Source organism: Corvus brachyrhynchos, unplaced genomic scaffold (genome assembly GCF_000691975.1).
Source record: "Corvus brachyrhynchos isolate BGI_N302 unplaced genomic scaffold, ASM69197v1 scaffold545, whole genome shotgun sequence".
Taxonomy (NCBI): domain Eukaryota; kingdom Metazoa; phylum Chordata; class Aves; order Passeriformes; family Corvidae; genus Corvus; species Corvus brachyrhynchos.
The window spans coordinates 324657-331431 of NW_008238116.1; the positions used below are offsets into that span (position 1 = coordinate 324657).

General features: G+C 65.3%; 1 long non-coding RNA gene across 2 annotated transcripts; it reads right to left on the reverse strand.

Annotated features, from left to right (window-relative positions):
* Window positions 1-659: 659 nt before the first annotated feature.
* LOC108446535 lies at window positions 660-2143 on the reverse strand. 2 transcript variants are annotated; one of them, XR_001861741.1, is made up of 3 exons: window positions 1652-2143; window positions 1361-1548; window positions 660-1042 (listed from the first exon to the last, which is right to left on the reverse strand). It is a non-coding gene; the product is annotated as an uncharacterized LOC108446535 (long non-coding RNA). The 2 variants fall into 2 exon arrangements; XR_001861740.1 differs by having other exon boundaries at window positions 1361-2134.
* Window positions 2144-6775: the final 4632 nt, after the last annotated feature.

The following is a 6775-nucleotide window of genomic DNA, read 5'->3' on the forward strand; positions in this document are numbered from 1 at the left end:
GCTGGAGCATCCCCACGTCACATTCCGAGCCTGGAGAGGGGCTGGGGAGGGGCAATATCTGCTGAGTCCCAGCACAGGGATGGCACTCGGGACACCCCCAAAGCGGGAGATCCCTGTGGGGGCTCCTGTGCTCGGTGCCAGCCCCGGGAGCTCCCTGCTCCCTGGCGTGTCCCAGCTGTGTGCAGAGCCCAGGGGTTCTCCAGCACTCGGGGGGGGTGGTGCTCAGGAAGGCTCCTTTATCCCAGTGAAACGCATTCCCTCCTCCCAGCAGCACCAGGGATGGTGTTGGGGTGGGAGAAGGGCGGGAGCAATATGGGAGACCCCCAGCTTTACCCACCCACCTCCCGAATGTTGAGGCAGCCGCGGTTTCAGCGGTTGGAAAGGGGCCAAGGCAGGTGCCTCGCTGGCTGGGGAGCCCACCCGGCACAGGGAGAGGCATCCCGAGGCACCCAGCTCCCGGAGGGATGGCCGGCTGCTGCTGCCACCCGGCTGAGTGACAGCTCCCAGCCCCCCAGCCCACCTCCCCCCTTGTCAATCCCCCGGGGAATTATTTATCCTGACAATAGCAATTGTCTGCACGGGCCCTTCCCCCTCTCCAGCACCTACCCCAACAAAGGAAATCATCCTGATATGAAAGGGAAAATTAAATTACCCCAATAAAGACTTAGTGCTGCTTTAATGACATCACCAGACTCAGGCGCTAATTAGCTGAGTACAAAGGAAAGCTAAATGTGAAAACGTGAATTTCTGTTCCCTTTTCTCCTGTCGTACAGTCTCGGGAGTGGGAGTCTTGGCAAGCATGGCAGGAGGAGCTGCTCCCACCCGGCCGGGCGGCTGCTGGTGTGTGCCGGGCTCCGGCAGCCGGGCGCTGCCCCTGCCCAGGGGGAAGAGCTCCAGGAGCTTTTGGGAGATGGGTCCAGCAGCTGGTGCCCGTCTGGATGCAGCCAGGGACCCCCGGGCTGCTCGTGCTTGAATCCTGCTCGGTGCCATCCCTTTCTGCTGCAGTCTGTGCTCGTCTCGCCGAGTTCAGGCGCCCGCACACCTGGCGAGGAGTAAAGCTCACACCTCCCTGCACACCGTGTACAGCGCTCAGCCCCGTGCCCAAGGCCCCTGTCCCCTCGCTCTGGGCCAGCAGCGGCCATGCGGGCACGTCCCCCATCCGTCCGCATGGCCCTGGCGCTGTGACAGTGCCAGCACCTCCCCCGGAGCTGTGCCCCCCGACGCCCTCCCCTCAGCGCACCCGTTTCTGTTCGCTGCCCCCCGGTGTTGCCGTGTCCCGTGCCGTGTCCCCGCCGTGGCTGCAGCCCCTTGGCCCGCGGGGTGACCCTGGGGCCCGGAATCCTCCCGGGCACGCACTCACCGGAGCAGCTCCGCGTTTCCTTCCAGCCCCATCGGAGCGGTGACAGCGCCGAGCAGCGCGGCAGCCACGGAGCTGCTCAGCCGGAGGGCCAGGGGATAGCTGGCCAAGGGGAGGGACAGCGAACAGCCCACGAGCAGCGAGCCCTGGCCCCGGGGCTGCCCGCTGGGAGCAGAGCGTGCCTGAAGCTCCTGGGGAGAGGGAGTGAGCAGGGGGGGAATTTTGCATCCACTGTTTCCAGCTATATTTGGGATTGTTTCTTCCCGTTGGAAGTGCTGCGACATCTAACCCCACCTGGGATAATTCCTCCCTCCGGTGGGGCCCGGGGAGAGCGGAGGGGATCCCAGCAGAGGCTGCAGAGCTGCCCGCAGAGGCTGAGAGGCCGAGCTGGGGCCGCTCCCGCCGGCTGCAGGAAAGGGGGGGCTGCTAATGCATAAAGCTTCGCTTTAACTAAAGCTTAAATTATCCCCAAATCCTGGATATTCCTGGATTTCACCCTGAACCTCACCCCCTCGGTCAGCACTTACAGCCCCTCCCCAGCACATGGGGCCACCCCAGAAAAATTGAGGGGGGCACCTCCTGGCCTCTGCTCCTTGCGGGCTGTCCCCATCCCCTGCCCAGGCCGGGCTGGCAGCACCACGGCTCTGCCCCGGTGCCACCAGTTGCTCCCAGCTTGCCCCGAGGGAGGCTGGCCCCGGGGCACGCCCTGGGCAGGCAGCCGTGCCTGCAACCTCGCTGCCGGGTCCCACCTGAGGTGGCACCTCTGGGGACCAGCCACCCCCCCCGGGACGTGAGGGGATGCGGGTCCCCCCCACCCCGCCCCCCTCGCCTCCCGCTGCCGGGGTTCATCCGGGAGGGATGGGTGCGAATGCCTCGGTGCCTCCTTAAAATGACATAGCCGGTCTCCATGGCAACTCTTCTCTGCCTTTCGCCTCAGACCAAGAGCATCATCTGCTCCATCATCCCTGCAGGCCAGGGCTCGGCATCCCGGCAGAACGGCTGGTGGGATGCTCAGGCCGTCCCCCCCCCGCCTGCCCCACGCCTCTGCCCTGCTGGCAGTGCCAGCTCTGCCAGCTCTCCGGCCAGGGTGGAGCAGCCCCCGCACCAGCCGACTACAGCCCTAGCTGTGGACAAACTGGGCGAGCTGGAAGGCCGGCGAGCAGCCCCGGTGGAGCGGAGGGGGCTGAGCCGGCGATCCCAAGCTGCCCATCAAGCGCTCAGCCCCTGCCGCGACAAGGAGAGGGCAGCGCTGAGCCACGGGGACATCGCCCGGCCCTCCAGCAAATCCCACTGCCCGCTGCCAGGGGCAGCCCTGACATGGCACGTCCCCACCTGTCCTTAAATCTCTCTAAGCCGTGGACTGACGGCACCTGCGGGGAGCAGCCCGGCTGGTGGAGCTGGGGTGGCATGGATCCATCCTGCCCCCCAGCCCATGAGAGGCTGGAGCCTGGGGATGGGGGCTGCCAGCTCCTGGGCAGCGTGAGGGTCATTTTCCATGGGGATGCACGCGGGGAGGAGGGAGAGGTGCTCACACGAGGGTGCTCCAGGGCTTGGAGGTGGCATGAGGGACAGCGACACACGTGGGGGGAACGCAGGTCCTCGTGCTTGGGGGGACACGCCAGGACCAGGGGATGTGGGGGGAATGCAGGGGTACGGGGAGTTGGCACGCAGGGACGGAGCAGGGGAGAGCGGGTGTGTGCGTGCTCAGCGATGAGCAGGGTGCCTCCTGTCCCCTAATGCCACATTGTCCCCTCAGACATCCTCCTGCTGCAGGCTCCGGGGCCACCTCAGCCCTGCCTGTGCCCTGCTCCTCAGGGAGCTTCCTTCCTCCTCCTCCTCCTCCTGGCTGTTTTGCAAAGTGCCTTTTCCTGACACCCTCACAGCATCTCCCTGCGCTTGCTCTCGTCCCGTTATTCCCGGTGCTGCATCCGCACCCAGCCACCCCCCTCCCCTCAGCATCCCGGCGTGTGTCGCGCTGTGTGGGAGTGTTTATTTATAGGGCTGCTGCACAGCCCGGCTGCTGCGTGGGGCCTGCAGCCCCCCACCCTCCTGGGCTCCCTTCCCTGCTTCCCAGCCTGGGCATGCATCAGCCACGATGCTCCGGTGCCCGCTGGTGTGCAAGTCACGGAATGCTGGAATCCCAGGTGGGAAGGGACCTCAAAGTTCATCTCGTTCCACCTTCAGCTATCCCAAGCCCTGTCCAGCTTGGCCTTGGACACTTCCAGGGATTGACTTGCAGAGGAATATCCCAGCCACACCAGCCTCATCCCTCATCCTGTCCTGCACCGTGTTTCCAGCTGGCTCAGCCCTGCTACAGCCTCCAAGGGGCCACACGTGTCCTGTGGTCTTCTCCTCCAGTCCCTCCTCACTGAGGTTTTTGGAGCACACCTGCTGCTCCCAACCTGTCCTGGCCACCGTGTCCCTCCCCGCCCATTCTCTGGGCACAAGGAGCCTGCTGGTGCACAGGGGCTCAGGGATGTGCTCCTGCCGGGTGCTGGGTGCTCAGCCAAGGCTCTCGTGGCCTTTGGGATTACAGGGAGCCTTGGAAGAGCCACACAGGGATCCTGAGGAGAGCAAATGCTTTTGGGTCCCGTGGTGTAGCTGGATGGGTGTTGCCAGGGTGAGGGCACAGAGGTGGTGACCCCCATGCCCTGGGACGCCTCGTGGGGCACTGGCAGCTCTTGAGCTGCTCAGAGGATAACTGGAGGCTCAGCAGATCCACCGGGCACCCAGGTCCGTCCTGCAATAGGATGGGTCATGGGGGAGAGGGCAGGGCAAGGCAGGACCTGGCTTTACACAGAGCACCAGCTCCCAAAAGGATTTGGAAAGGGGCAAGAGGATGGGGCTGGGAATGGGGCTGCATTTGGGGTGGTGCCCAGCACCCTGCAGAACACAGGCTGGGGCACGGGGGTGTGGTGGGGCCGGCAAACTCTGCCCTGATGCCAGAGCTCCCTGGCACAGGGTGCTGAGCTGCTGTGACCAGCCCCTCGTGCCCCGATGGCTGGGGCCACCAGATCTCCAAGGGCACCGGGCCAGGGCCAGCACACGGGAGGGGGTCTGGACGCCGCCACCCAGCCCCGCATTGGCTGGCCTCTCATTTGTTCTCATTAAGGGTTGGCAGGGTGTCTAATTAGGCGGCGTGAGTGCCAGCGCCCTGCTGACAGACACCTGTGCCGACAGCCCTCCTCCTCGGCCTGCCTCGTAATTACCCTGCCGGATGCTGCCGTGCCGCCCGGCAGGACCTGCTCCGCCTCGCCGGGACGTGGCGCAGTGCCAGGCCCGGCTGGCACTGCATCCCCACGGCACTCAAACCCCGCGGCATCCTCGGGGACATCTCCCTGCGCCCCGTTCTGGTGGGTACCACCAGCACCCAGGCACGTGTTGGCACCTCTGGGTGTCTGAGGTGCGGGGCGGCGTCACCCCACCCACATTTGTGTCCCCTTATTCCCCACTGGGCAGTGCCCTGGGTACCTCAGAGCTTCAGAGTGAGTCCTGCCCGTGCCCACCGTGGGCACCCACCCGAGCGGCTCGTGGGCAGGGGCACGGTGAGGACAGGCCACCCGCGAAGCCTCGTGAACTGTGCAGTGATAACGAGCCAGTGGCCGCTTTAATTAGATTAATTGGCTCCCATTCGGCTCCAGAAGAGCTGTCAGGCTGCAAGTGTGTTCCTGCTGTACCTGGCTAATTACGGCGCTGCGGCCGCCACTCGGCAGCGCTCACGGCCACCGAGAGCTGGCACCGGGCAAAGCTGTGCCAGGGAGGTGCTGCTGGGCAAGGAGGGGACTCGGGGAGCTCTGGCTGCCAAAAGACACAGGAGAAGAGGATGGGGGAGATCAGGGGGTCCTGAGGATGCTGCAGGCCATGCAGAGCTGCAGCAAGAGCAAAGGCTGTGAGGAGATGGAGCACAGGGATGGGGTTTGGGGAGCCCAGAGGGTCGGGATCAGAGCTGGGGAAGGTGTTGGGACAAGAGCCAGGGCGTGGGGTGTCCCAGGGGGCAGGACGGTGTCTGGAGCAGGCAGGCTGGGAAGGAAGCTGTGCCCGAGCCCTGGGGGCTGGCAGAGAGGGGTGGACACTGGGATCAGTCTCTGTCCCTGTTGTCCAAGCCCTGAGGAAGAGGATGGCAGCAAGCAGGGGGTGGGCACCCTCTGGGCAGGGTCTCCGGCAGCTGTGCCAGGCACGGACACATCGGGCTCCTGCCTGGCACTGGAGCTGCTCTGAGGCACTGGCTATTTATAAAAGCCACCCGTGAGAGGAGCCAGGAGGTGACAGCCTAAAAATAAGCAGCTGGGCAGGGGTGGGGAGGCACCGCTTCCCCACGGAGCCGAGTGGGAGGCAGCGCCAGGGGATATCTTTATCCCTCTTATCCCCAGGCTGTCATTACGGTGCCCACTGCAGCCGGAGCTGCAGCCTTTTCCCACGCACTCGACCCGTGCTCCCGCATCCTGGAGGAACAACCCACCCTTCTGGGAGTGCCAGCAGGCTGGGGAGCCGGGCAGGGCAGCTCCAGAGGGGGGCCAGATCCCCCTACGCATCCCCAGCAGAACCCCAGGGCCCCTTTGGGGATCAGGACAGTGGCACCCCGAGGGTTTGCGCAGCTCCCCAGGGTGTCTCCCAAGAGACAGCAGCACGCAGGGATGTGTTGGGAAGGCACATCTGCACGAAGGGGCCTGCAGAATCCAGCAGATCCTTGGCACAGGGATGGGCTGGGCCCTGCGTGCTCTGGGGACACCCACACACTGCTTGCAGGTGCAGGTGGGCACCTCTGTCTGTGCCACCTCTGCCAGAGTTGTCCTGAGGGATCTGTGGGGGACTGTGAGTGTGGGTTCATCACACAGCTCAGCAAGGAACCCCCCGGCCCCACCGCAGCTCCCCAGGATACCCTGAGCACCTGCACGGACCCTGCAGCCCCCAAACCCCACCTGACCTTGCAAGACACCAACCCGCCAATCTGCTGACCACCCAGCACCTCCCTGAGTGCCAGCGCAGTGCCCGGGGACGCTGCCCAGCCCCCGAGCCCTGGCACACGTCCTGCCTGCACTGCTCCCCACGCGGGGTGACGGCACTGGCGGGCGACAGACGGGGGCAGCAGGCGGGAGCAGAGCGGGGAGGAGGCGAAGGCAGCCGGCTGCATCCTCAGGTGTGCGTAGGACACATTCAGCGGGGAGCTCGTTAGCCGAGGCAGCAGCAGCCCTTGCAAAGAGCTGACGCGGCTGCAGCACACACATCCCGGGGGCTCCCAGGGGATGCTGCGCTTCCATTCGTGCCGCACACGAGGCCCCCGGAACAGACGCAGCTCGGATGGAGTTATTTTTTTCCCACTGGTGAATGTTAATCCTGCCTCAGTTAATGCCTCTGCAGCGCCTCGCACGGACTCCCCGCTCCAGGCTGGCTCCCACCCGGAGCATCCCAGGGCTTCCG